This window comes from Trichosurus vulpecula, chromosome 6 (assembly GCF_011100635.1).
Source record: "Trichosurus vulpecula isolate mTriVul1 chromosome 6, mTriVul1.pri, whole genome shotgun sequence".
NCBI lineage: Eukaryota > Metazoa > Chordata > Mammalia > Diprotodontia > Phalangeridae > Trichosurus > Trichosurus vulpecula.
In genome coordinates this window covers 259064307-259077325 of record NC_050578.1, presented here as the reverse complement: position 1 = coordinate 259077325, position 13019 = coordinate 259064307, and the positions used below count along the sequence as shown (strand labels likewise).

Below are 13019 nucleotides of genomic sequence, written 5' to 3'. Positions count from 1 at the left end.
GCCTGATTCTGCTAGATCACAGACAGCTCTGATTAGAGCCAGTCACCTCTGACTAACACCTTGTTATCATTCAAACCTAGGAGGAATACTTTTAATCCTGTGGAAACAAAATTCCTCCTATTGTTTCCCACACTTGTAAATGAGCTGGAGAAGTTAATGGCAAACCACTCCAGTGCCTTTGCCAAGAAAACCCCAAAATGGGGTTACAGAGAGTCCAACATAGCTGAAACAATTGAATAACTTCAACAATTCCAACATGTCATTTTCCATTTTTGACAGTCATTTTGATAAAGTGGTACCTCAGAGTTGTTTTAATTTACATTTTTCCAATAATTAGTGATTTAGAGCATTTTTTTTCATATGCCTATTGATACCTTAGATTCCTTCCTTTGAAAACTGCCTATTCATATGCTTTGACCATTTATCATTTGGGGAATGGTGCTTATTCTTTTAAATTTGACTCAGTTCTCTATATATTTTAGAAGTGAAGCCTTTGTCAGGCAAACTTTTTGCAAAGATACCTCCTTGCCCAGTTTTATGCCTTTCTCCTAATTTTATCTGTGTTCATTTTATTTGTGCAAAAGCTTTGTAATCAAAATTTTCCTTTTTACCTCCTGTGAACCTCTCTGTCTCTTGTTTGATCATGAACTCTTCCTCAACCTTAGATCTGACAGGTAATTTCTTGTATGTTTCACTAATTTGCTTATGATCTCATGTAGCCCTTTATATTTAAATCAGGTACCCATTTTGAGTTTACCTTTGTATGCATTGTGAAATGTTGATCTGTATCTAGTTTCTTACAAATTGCTTTCCCGTTTTCCTAGCAGTTTTTGTCAAATACACATCTCTGTCTCTTTACTCAGGTACCACCTTGGCATAGACCCCTCATCACCTCCCACGTGGACTATTGCAATAAACTTTCAACTCATCTGCCTCAGTTCTCTCCCCACTAGAATCCATCCTCCACTTAGCTGCCAAAGTGATTTTTCTAAAAGATACATTTGACCGTGTTACCTCCTACTTAGTAAATTCTAGTGTCTCCCTTTTGCCTCCAGGATTAAATATAAAGCCCTCTGGCATTTATAGCCTGTCAAATTCTGACTCCCTCCTGTCTATGGATGCTTCTTAACTTTTTCTTACTCCTCTCTACCCAGTCTGTGGTTTAGCTACCATCACCTTGCATTTCCTAGCACATTACCCTCCATCTCCTTTGTACTTACTCCCCTTCCCCCAACTGACATGACTGTAATGTTCTTCCCTCTCACATGTCTCTTCCCTGGCTTTTTTTTCAAGACTCCCCGTCTCATGCTGGGTGTCCCAGAGACATCTTAATCTCAACAATGTGCAAAAACAAACTCATTATCTTTTCCTGGAAACCCTCCTACCTTCCCTGTTTCTGTAAAGGGCAACATTAGCCTCTCAGGCTCTCAACCTAGGAGTCATACTTGACTCCTCACTCACTCTCACACACTCCTTCACTATCCCCCACCCCCTCCCCCACCCCTTCCATCTCCAAGCTGTCCCCAAGGCCAGTTAATTTAACCTTTGTGACCTTTCCTGAATATGCCCCTTTCTTCTCCTGACATTGCCCCTACCTTAGTGCAGACCCTCATCCTCTCAGGCCTGGACTATTGTAGTAGCCTGTTTGGTGGGGTTGGAGGGGTCTGTAGACCTCAGGTTTCTCCCCATTTCAGTTCAGCTCCCATTCAGATATAGGAGAAGTTCAGATTTGACCATGTTAGCTACCCCTCAAAATTCTCATAACCTAGTTCCTTTCTACCTTTCCAGTCTTAGCCTGCCCTATCCAGTGACTCAGGCCTCCTGGCTGGTCCATGAACAGGGTGCTTGGCTCTGCTCATTTTCTCTGGCTGTCCCCCAAACTTAGAATGCTCTCCCTGCCCACCTTCACCTACTGCCTTCTCTGGCTTCTTTTGAGTCCCAACAAAAACCCCAACTCCTACTGAAAGTCTTTGCCAACCCCTCTTAATTCTAGTGCCTTTGCTCACTTATTTCCTATTTTTCATGTGTATAGCTTGTTGGTTTAATTTGTTTGCTTGTGTTCCCCATTATCTAATGTCAGCTCCTTGAAGACAGGGGACTGTGTATTAACTCTCTCCCCAGTGTTTAGCAGAGGCCCTGGCACATAGTAGGTGATGAACAAATGTTTACTAACTCCTGACATCCCACCTTCCAAGAAGGTGCCTCCTGATCTCTTCCCTCCCTCCTCTCCTTCCTCCTACTTTTCCTCTGAGTTCCCTGAGGGCAGGGGCAGTATTTTTACCCTTTTTGTGTGTGGGAGGGGTAGTATTTTGTGGCTTAACAATGACTGGGATATAGTAAGTGCTTATTAAAATGTTTGCTGATTGGTTGGTAAAAGTTTACTTCTGTACTACAGGTCCAGCATTTTTTCTGAAATCTTCATGGAATAAAGAATCCTATAATAATTCAACGATAGAGATCACTATGATTTGCAAAGCATTTTCCTTGAAACACTACTCTGAGATTGAACAGATATGATGCCCAAAATGCATGTAAAGGAGATAGTTAAGAGAAGTTCAACACCTAAGTTTTCTGACTCCCAATTCCCATGTTGTTCCAGTATTCATTCAATTCTGCCTCCAAATGTTACCTGCCAAATCATTACCTGCTCACTATATTTTAGTGAGACTGTTATCCCTAGAGTCCAATACATACTCCTCTGCTTGGTATTTAAAGTCTTTGACAAACTGGCTTCATCCTAGCTTTCCAGCCTCATTAGACTTTATTTGCTTACACCTGCTTCAGTATAACCCAGCCCTCCTTCATGTGGCTTCTCACTTTCCCTGTGCCCCTACAGTTCTTTCTCTAGAATCCCTAGCTTCCTTTGGAGCCAGCTTCTAAGGCCGCTTAGCAGTTCCTTCATCATCCATAGCCTTTTCTTGGTTGCGTAGATACTGAGACCAAAAAGACCCTGTCCTACCCTCAAGGAGCTTATACTTTGTTCTGTGTAAGGTTAGTCTGCACCTACTTGCCTGCAGGGCCTTTTCCCAAACAAAAGTTCCTTTACTTTGTATGTACTTGTGTATACTCCTACCCCTAGTCCTGCAAGTCATGTCATCATTTTCCTGATGTCATGGTCCTCTTCAAGAAGAAAGGACAAACACAACTTGTGAGTTACGCTCTCCTTCTCCCCTGTTCCCTCTTCCTAAAAGGAAGGTACATTTTGATGGCTGAAGGCTGCCTTCCTAACTTTGGGTTTACTGGCTAGATGTCTTTCTCAAAAACCAAGCCTTAAACCCAGTTCACTGTGCCGCTCATAGATTGGGCAGTAGGTCCCTTCCCTCCTAGCACAGAGTGAGTGTCAATACCAAATAGTAATTGTTTCTCTTAAGGCCAGGAACCCTGAGGGTCTTCCCCTCCCAGTTTGATTTTTTTTTTGAGTTTTGATTAAAGGGGCCATCCCTGGACTGACTTCTTTAAAGAGGTCTATTTACTGAATGGGTACTACCTCACTCAGAGCGAGAACCTGAAAAGAGCCTGAGAGGGCCAAAGTCTCAGTGCTTCAGGCCGCTGGACCCACATGGCTCCAGAGGAGGAAGTGAGGCTAGTGACCTTGCACAGCCTTCCCTCGCTCAAATCATAGTCAACTGCAAGTCATGTCATCATTTCCCTGATATCATGGTCCTCTTCCAGAGTGAAGGACAAACACAAGGGAATGTAAGCCTTTTGATGGGTTGGGGTGTTTAATGTTCGTTGATGATAACTGTTGTCAACTTAAATAAAAAACTCTTTAGGGTTTGCTAAATGCTGTATTATATCACATTATTATCATCATTACTATTTCACAGATGGGAAACTGAGGCTGAGAGGTCATGATTTACCTGAGGTGACAAAGCTTCTCCAAGTATTTGATGCAGAATTTGAACCTGAATATCCATTTCTGACTAATTCCATGGCCAACTTTCATTTATACTACCTAGATATCTTTGAAAGCAGGCATTTACATCCTTGTTAATTGATAACCTGGTGGTTGTTGTTGTTTCTTAACCTATGATTTTAATTAGGCAGGTATGTGGAGCTGTGGATAGAGGGGTGGGTCATGGAGTCAGGAAGCCTCGTCTTCCTGAGTTTAAATTTACCCTTAGCTAGCCTTCCTAGCTGTGTGACTCTGGGCAAGTCACCAAACCCTGTTTGCCTCAGTTTCCTCATCTATAACATTATCTGGAAAAGGAAATGGCAAAGCACTCCAGTATCTCTGTCAGGAAAACGCCAAATGAGGTCAGAAGAGTCAGGCATGACCGAAATGACCAAACAACAATAACAAACAATAACATTGATTTGGAGAGATCCAGAAGAGGAAATTCCTGTACTGGTGCAAAGCTGAAACTTTGTCAATTTACAGCCTGAGAGAGAGTAAATTGCCTGATTTTGAACTTGATGGGAGGTGTCTAACCTTAGTTTCACCTCCAAAACCAATGTAATCCATCATGATGCTTCTAACACTACAAAACACACCTTTTACGATGAGATTCTTATAAATAACATTAAAGCTTTTAAGTTCTTTTTCTTGTTTTGTTTTTCCCCAAATTTTATTCAATATGAAACATCTCAACAGTTTTTATTGAAGGGTTTGACCACGTCCATGACCAAATCCACCTCTAAATTGGAGTTCTGTTGCTGACCCAGCCCCAGCCTCAGCCTTCTTGTCAGCACCAGGGGGAGCAGCACTTCATCTGTATGTGTCTTTGTCAGCTTCACCCCGAGTAAGCCGGGCGGGCTGCTCACCCTCCAGACCTTTGGGTCTTGGCCTTCCTGTCTCAGGATGACTTCTGCGGAGTGTGGCAAGCACAATCTCAGGGGGCAGGTGAAGGTAGTCCTGGAGGTACTGAATGCCCTCATTGGTAAGGTACCAGTAGAAGTGCCTCCACACGAACTGCTCCTTAACATAGCCACGAGACTTTAGAGACTGCATGGTCTTCATGACATGGAGATTGGGCACATTCTTGTCTGCTAGCTTGGGGTGTTTTGGCATGTGGACATCCTTCTTGGCTACCATTACTGCCTCCTTAAAATGGAGTACATAGACAGCAATTCACTTCTTCTTGGGCATCAACATCTCGGTGGCAGGTGCTGCTCTAGATGGAGCCCAAGCTAGAAATAGCCTTTAATTTGAACATTAATAATTCTCATTTTAAGAATTAAACAGAAGCAATTTATTTTGCTTTAGCTCTCTGCTTTGTTACAAGGGAGGATATGTCATTGGAAAGTGATATTGATGTTTAAAAAAATCAATAAAACATTTTAAAAAAAATCCTCAACAGACCCTAAAAAGAACCTGGGGCACACTACTCAAGCAAATTGCCCATTTCTCACAATAGCCTTTTCTCCTGTCCAAAACAACTGTTTTACTTATTATGGATGTACTCTAGTGTTTTGAGACCCCAACCTCATCATTTGGAAATTAAAGTAGGAAAGGGGAGCAATTTCTTAAAAGTCTATAAGCAAAAAGAAAAGATAGTATTTGAGTGAATTATAACATAAGATAACTAAATTTAGTAAAATTCCCATTTACCTGCTTTTTAATCTAATTTTGAAATGTGTGCTAACTAAAGCTCCACTGTATCTCCTCCTTTTTGTGGGTAAACTCTGAGAATACCATCTACAAACTATGCCTCCACTTCCTTTCCTCCTACTCTCTTAATTCTTTGCAGTCTGGCTTTTAGCCTCACCATTCAGCTGAAACCCTTTCCAAAGTTACTAATTGCCAAATCTAAACCTCTTTGACTTCTCTGCAGCCTTTAACACCATTCGTCAGTGGGGTCAAACTCAGAAATGAGGGCCAATTAACCCTATAAAAGGCTCCCTGAGGATATTAACATTACCTCTGTTTTATTGTATTTTTATTTATTTTGTTAAACATTTCTTAATTAAAATTTAATCTGGTTCAGCCTGTGGGAGTGTTATAAGAGGCAGTGTGTTTGGCCTCTGCTCTGGGTCATCTCTGTGATACTTTGTTCTCTCCCCTGGTTCTCATTCTCCTTGTCTGACCCACTCCTTCTCTATCTCCTTTGCTGGATCTTCTCCCTGGCTAACAGTGGAAGTTCCCCAGGACTCTATCTTGGACCCTCTTCTCAACTCCTGTATTATTTCACTTGGTCTCATCAGTTTCCACAGTTTCAATTATCATCTCTATACAGATGACTCAGATCTACTTATCTAGTTCTATCCTTCCTCCTGACCTCCAGTTTTGCATTCCCAGCTGCCTGTTGTCCTGTAGACACCTCAAACTCATATCCAGTACTGAACTCATCTTTCCTCCCAGTCCTTCTTCCCTTCCAAACTTCTGTATTATTGTTGACAGTATCACCTTCCTCCCAGCCCTCAACCTAGGTCTCATCCTCAACTCCTTATCCCCCAATCTAGTCAGTCTTTAAGTCCTGACATCTCATTTCTGCCTTTGTAACATCTCTTAGGTAAATTCTCTTCTCTCCTGATGCTAGCATCACCCTCATACAGGCCCTCACCACTTCACACCTGCACTATTGCAAAAACCCACTGGTTAGTCTTCCTACCTGAAATCTCTTCTCCACTACAATCCATTTTCCACTTAATTTACAGGGTAATTTTTTTTTCTAAAGCATTGATCTGACTATGTCATCTCTCACTCAGTAAACTCCGGTTGATTTTTATTACCAGGATCAAATGTTTTCAAAGCTCTTCATAATCTGGCCCCTTCCTGTCTTTCCACTCTTCTTAACTCCCTTCCTCCTACGAAGTGACCCTGACCCTTTGTTGTTTCTCAAACAAAACACCCCCATCTCCTAACCAATCATTTTCATTGCCTGTTCCTCAAGCCCCCTCATCTCTACCTCTTGACTTTCTTCTAGTGTCAACTAAAGTTTTACCTTCTTCAAGAAGCCTTTCCCAGTCCCCTTTAATCTTGGTGCCTTTTTTTATGAGACTACTCCCATTTAATCCTGTATATATCTTGTATGTAGTTGTTTACATTTTGTTTCTGCCTTTTAGACTGATTTCCTTCAGGGCAGGGATTGTTTTTTGACTTTCTTTGTATCACCAGAGCCTGGCACATAGTAAGAGCTTAATAAATGTTAATTGATTTAACTGCTTTATCGGAATTATAACTAGAAATTTTTCATCTAGGAAGCACATCAAACTGGGCCTGGGGCAAGTGGCACTAAAGACACCCTCAGTAGGAGTAGGCAGAGGAAGTGGAGACAGATCCCAGGCCTTAAAAAGGCTGCTGCTCTTGGGAGAGTTGCCTGGACTCCCTTCCCACCTAATGATCAATTTAGTAGCTTCCTAGTTTAAGGTAGTTATCTCTTAGTAACTAGATGCTAAAGTCCTGTTGTGTCTTTGTACTTGCCTGAACCTTGGGGGTGAAGGTAAAGTGAGGGGTGGAAGGTCTTAAAGCCAGCTTTGCCTCCATTCTCAAATAATTTAACAGTAAGGAAACTAAGGTTTCTCCCCAGCAGGGGAAATGACTTCGTCAAGGTGAGTCACATTCATTCAACTCTTAAATTGAGATAGTGCTAAAGTGGAATCAGATGGAGTCCAAACCGCCTAGATTGTTAGGACCAAGGCACAGATAATGTTCCAGGCCCAAGCACCCCAGCTGGAAAGTATAAACTGAAGTGGGGGAGGTCCTGGGAATGAAAAGTTTCCATCTATATGGATGTCGTGTGTCCCATCCCCCCCCCCATGTGGTTAGGTTCCACTGGGGCTCAGGACTCTTGAATTAGACCCCTAACCCAGGCCTGTATAATCTCCAAAAATGTAGCGGAAAACATCCTGTACAGGTCTGCCCTAACCTGATAGGATAGCCGTCCAAACTTGGACCTTGCCTTCCTGGCCAACCTGGGCTCCAGGGATTGACAACTTGTGGATGGCAAAAAAAACCAAAAAAACAAAAAAAACCAAAAAAACAGATCAAAAACCCCATCTCCACACACCTCAAAAACAACAACAAAACTTCAGGAAGAAATCCCAATTTTAGAGGCCAGGGAGGCACTACCCTCCTGAGATTATAGGCTGAGATTATAGGCTTACCTCTCTGAAGGTTTCCCAGGGCCAGAGGTGCGAGCCTTCTTAACCTGTTGCCGCTACCCAGAAAGGCACAGTGCCAGGTACATAGTAGGTGTTTAATAAATGCTTATTGACAGACGGAAAGGCACATGGCATTTTCAGAAATAAAGGATCTGGTTTGTTTGGCAAGATCCTTTAATGCCTTGGCCCTGTCTCCTCCCTTACCCCTAGTCAGGGCCACCTTGGATTCTGACTCAGGCAGTCAAGCTGCTGCCCCATCCTGAGCCAACCCCAGCATCCTCCTGCTCAGACTTTCTCTTGTCTTAGAAGTGAGGAAGAAGGCCACAGTTGGAGATGGAGAGTGGGGAAGGGGTTAGATAAAAGAGAAATTTCCCTTTGCCCTTGGCTAAATCCGGAGTAACCCTGCCCCACCCTAGCTATGGCCCTGGATAACAGGTCTGGAAGGGTTACTTTTAAATACAGTTTTCCAGTTTCTGTCACCACAATCTATAACCAAATTAGCTCAGTAAAAATGCTTGCTCCTTTTTTTTTTATTATACTTGTAAATGCATCCAGAGGCTATTAAGCAGTGGCAGCAGCCAATAAATATAGTAAATATATAACAAACTTGGTGACTTGCCATGAATATTTCCCATAAACTTAAAAGGAGAAACTTGAAGGACAAGCCTTGGGGATACTTTTGTCATAACAGTTTGATAACAGAGAATCTAGAGGCAGGAAAAAAAAAGTATTTATTATGCTTTGGGACTTGTGGCATCCTCCGGAGTTCTTTGCTCATTTTTACTTCTGTTTTACAACTTCATTGATTTTTTTTTTTAATTCATATGTTGGCCCCTCAAGAGCAAAGCAATCCAAACTGCTCCCAACACTAGATGCTCTTGTGCTTATTCTTCAGAGCTGTGAAAAACAGCCTTGGCAGCAAGGTGGCGCAATGGACAGAGTGCTGGGGTTTGCAGTCGGGAAGACCCCTAGTTCAAATGTGGCCTCAGATACTAGCTATGTGACCCTGGGCAAGTCACTTTACCCTGTTTGCCTCAGTTTCCTCATCTGTGAAATGAGCTGGAGAAAGAAGTGGCAAACCACTCTAGTATCCCTGCCAAGAAAACCCCCAAAGGGCCACAAAGAGTTGGATACAACTGAAAACGATTAAATGACAACAAGTGAAAAACAGCCCAGGTAACAAGGAAGGATTTTGTGATCACAGGTGCTTAAAAGAAGCTTTTCTTGGGCACACATTTAAATCTCTATGTAAAACTACTTCTATTTCTGTAGAAAGTTGTTGGTGTTTGTAAACTATTTGGGGGTTTGAGGATTTTTTGTCTTAGAAAGTTAAGATGGCAACAAATAGAATGAAACCAAGAATTCATAAAATTTACATTTAAATGTATTCCTCCTATTCTGAGTCCTTCAAGCTATCTTGAAATAGCAGCAGAATGTAAGGATCCGGGCTCCCTACATACAGGATAGTGAAAAACACATTGATATACTTTCATGTATTTAGTGCCTACCATGTGAGAGGCTTTCTGGTAAACCATATTAAGTAAAGGTACAAATTGGTACAGTTAGACCCCAAACTGTACTTGGCTGCCATATGCCATTGCTCTTACTCAGTTACCCACTTAAGATTATGACTTGATCTCATTTGACAGATGGAACTAGAGATCTAGAGATTCCCTCCAACCTTGAAATTTATTTTTTGTTTATTTATCACCTTCCCCCACTCCAGTCTTCTTATACCTAATCCCCCTTCCCCTGCCCCCTTGGCATTCAAAACTCTTCATTACCTGTTTTCCCCCCTTCCAGTTTAACTACATTTTACAACTTACCAGGTGCTTCTCCAGCCAGTGACACAGGCCTCCTTCATTGCAGGTCCTCCCACAAGATACTCCATCCCTCAGCACTGGGCATTTTCTTTATACCCCATATAACTGAAATGCTTTCCTTTCTCATCTCTGCCTCCTGGCTCATTTCAAGTCCCAATTAAAACCCCATGTTCTACAGGAAGCCTTTTCCAATCCCTCCTATTCTGGTGCCTTCCTTCTTTTGATTATTTTCTATCAATCTTGTACATAGCTTGTTTGTATGTAGTTGCCTATTGTTTTCCCATTAGATTGTAAACTCCTGGAGAGTAGGAACTGTCTTTTGCCAGGCCCGTGGTGCCTAGTGAACACATAGTGTGGGCTGCTTAATAAATGTTTATTGACTGACAGCTAGGTGAAGTGTATAGAGTGCCAGGCCTGGAATTAGGAAGACTAAGTTCAGATCTGACCTCAGACACTAGCTGCGTGACCCTGGGCAAGTCATTTAACACTTTGCCTCAGTTTCTTCATCTGTAAAACAAGTTGGGAAGGAAATGGCAAAGCACTCCAATATTTCTGCCAAGAAAACCCCAAAAGGGCTCGTGAATGGTCAGACACCATTGCAAATGACTGAACTTATTAATAAGGAAGCTCTTATCAACTAGACACAAAAATATTACCCTTTGTTTAAAGTCTTAATTGTTGTTCTTCTGATAATGAGGTATTCCAGCCAATCTCAATTAATATTAAATGAAGACTCTTACAGGTGTAACTTTACCAGAAATTATATATAGTACCTAAATGTGTTTTGTGTAATAATATTTTTTCACATTTGTTATCTCATGTTATCTCTTTGTTATCTCATGAGCCTTAAAGACACAATTAAAAGAAAATCTCATGAGAAACTTCATCAGTTGAGTGACTTTTAGATCATGGTTCCAAACTGTTTTTCACAATGGTTGAATTGATTTACAGCTCGCCCAACGATGGAATTTTTCTCAATCTTTCCAACATTTTTCATTTCCTTTTTTGTTACTTTTGCCATCTGACGTGTGTGAGGTGGAACCTCAAACTTGATTTAATGTGCATTTCTCTAATTTTTAGTAGTTCCCTGAGGCTTACTTTGTATCCCCTGGTCATGTATCATTTGGAGAATGGCTTATAATTATGAACCAATTCCTCCTATAGCTAGGAAATGATTGCTTTGTCAGACAAGCTTGCTGCAAAGATTTTTTTATAAATTTTAGCTAATTTTGGGGGGCAGGGGGGTGTTGTGCAAAAACTTCTTAAATTTTATGTGACCAAATTGTCCATCTTCTGTGAATGGTGTCTGGCCCCTGTTTGATTTTGAGCTTTTATCACTGTATCTTAATTTCTTCTTTGCTACTTTAATTTGTTTATAATGTCATCTTTTATGTCTAAATTATGTATCCATTTGGAGCTCGTTTTGGTACTCAGTTTCTGACAAACTGCCTAAGTAAACAGTGTGCAAAAAGGGCTGTTTCCTTTACCAATGCTTATTCTCTCAGTTTCTTGTCACTGAATATACATAGTATTTAAAATAGCAGATGAAACGATAATGGTGATAATGAACACCTTTCTTTACACCTGATCTTATTGGAAAAATCTATATTATACATATGTTTGCTCCTACTTTTAGATAATAGTGTTCTTCATGTTAAGGAAAAGTCTGTTCATATACCTAAGAGTTTGGGTTTTGTCAAGCCTTTTCAGTAGCATATTCAAAACATCTGATTTTTATTATTTTTGTTATCAGTATGATATGTTTATGGTTTTTCTTATTGAACCAATTGTGCGTTTCTGGTATAAATCCAATGCAGTTATTATATAGGGTTGCTTTTTGTTGTGTTGCTGCCACCTCTTTGCCAATATTTTATCAAATTTTTTTACACTCATAGTGGTTTGTAGTTTTCTTTCTATTTTTTTGTTACTTTTATTTCCCTATTAAGACCATGTTGGTATTGTAGAAGGAATTTGGCAGTGTCCTCTCTTTTCTTATTTTTGCAAATAATTTGTGCACTTCTGGATTTAATGTGCTTTGAATATTTGATAAAATTTGCTTTTAATTCAATCTGGCTCTGGAGTGGTTTTTTTTTTCCCTTTAAGTGCTCATTTGTGGGTTATTTCATTCATTTTTGTGAAATTGGTTATTTTAAATTTCATTTCTTGTTATATTAACCTGAGCATATTTTGGATAAACATCTATTTCATCTAAGTCGTCTGTTTTTTGGCATAATTGTGCAAATTAGTTTCTAATGATAAATTCTAACAATTTGTTGTGAATTCTCCTTTTTACATTTTTTGATGCTGGTAATTTTTTTTTAAATCAAATTTGCTAATGGCTTATTGAAAAAAACTTAGCTCCTAGTTTTATTAATTAAATGTCTTGTTAATTTCATTTTTGTTAGTTTCTTTGATTTTCAGAATTTGTATTTTGGTGTTTAATTAGGGTTTTTAAAAATTAGCTTCCTAGCTTAATTTTACCTTCTAGTCATTTGTCTTTGATTTTTCTTTTTTTCCTCTTTTGTCGATGAAAATAGAGAAAAAAATTTTCTCCTAAAGACTGCCTTGGCTGCATCCCACAAATTTTGGTATGTTGTCATTTTATGTGATAAAATTATCTGTTGATTCTGTGAGTTGTTCTTTGACTTACCAATTCTTTAGGATGGTTATACAGTCTCAGATTATTGCTTCAAATTACTCTTTCTTCAGTGGCCCTTTACTGAATATATTAGCATTTATTACATTGTAGCTTACTAAAGAACATGTTTAATATTTCTACTTTTCTGCATTTGTTTGTGAGATTTTTATGCCCTAATACATAGATTAAGTGATTTGTTCAAGCTGTAGCACAGGTTGCAAGTGGCGGAACCAAGATTCAAACTCCTGCCTTATGATTCCAGATCAAATGTTCTTTCTACTTTAAAAAGTAGCTTAAAACTACTGCTTTTTTCCAGAATTTTTCCAGAATTGTGCAGAAATACTTAAATGCAGCTTGAAACAGAAAAATTAAAAATCACATTAAGCCTTAATTGAAGAGTCAGAGCATTAAAACATACTTAGACAAAAATATGAAAAGCCTGCTAGATCCTCCATCAGAAATTTGTGTGGATCCCCATAGTAACAGCTGACTTTCTTATAACATGTCACTCTTGT

The 13019-nt window shown here is 40.0% G+C and overlaps 1 pseudogene; it reads right to left on the bottom strand.

Annotated features, from left to right (window-relative positions):
• Positions 1–4597: 4597 nt before the first annotated feature.
• LOC118852717 lies at positions 4598–5127 on the bottom strand (annotated as a pseudogene).
• Positions 5128–13019: the final 7892 nt, after the last annotated feature.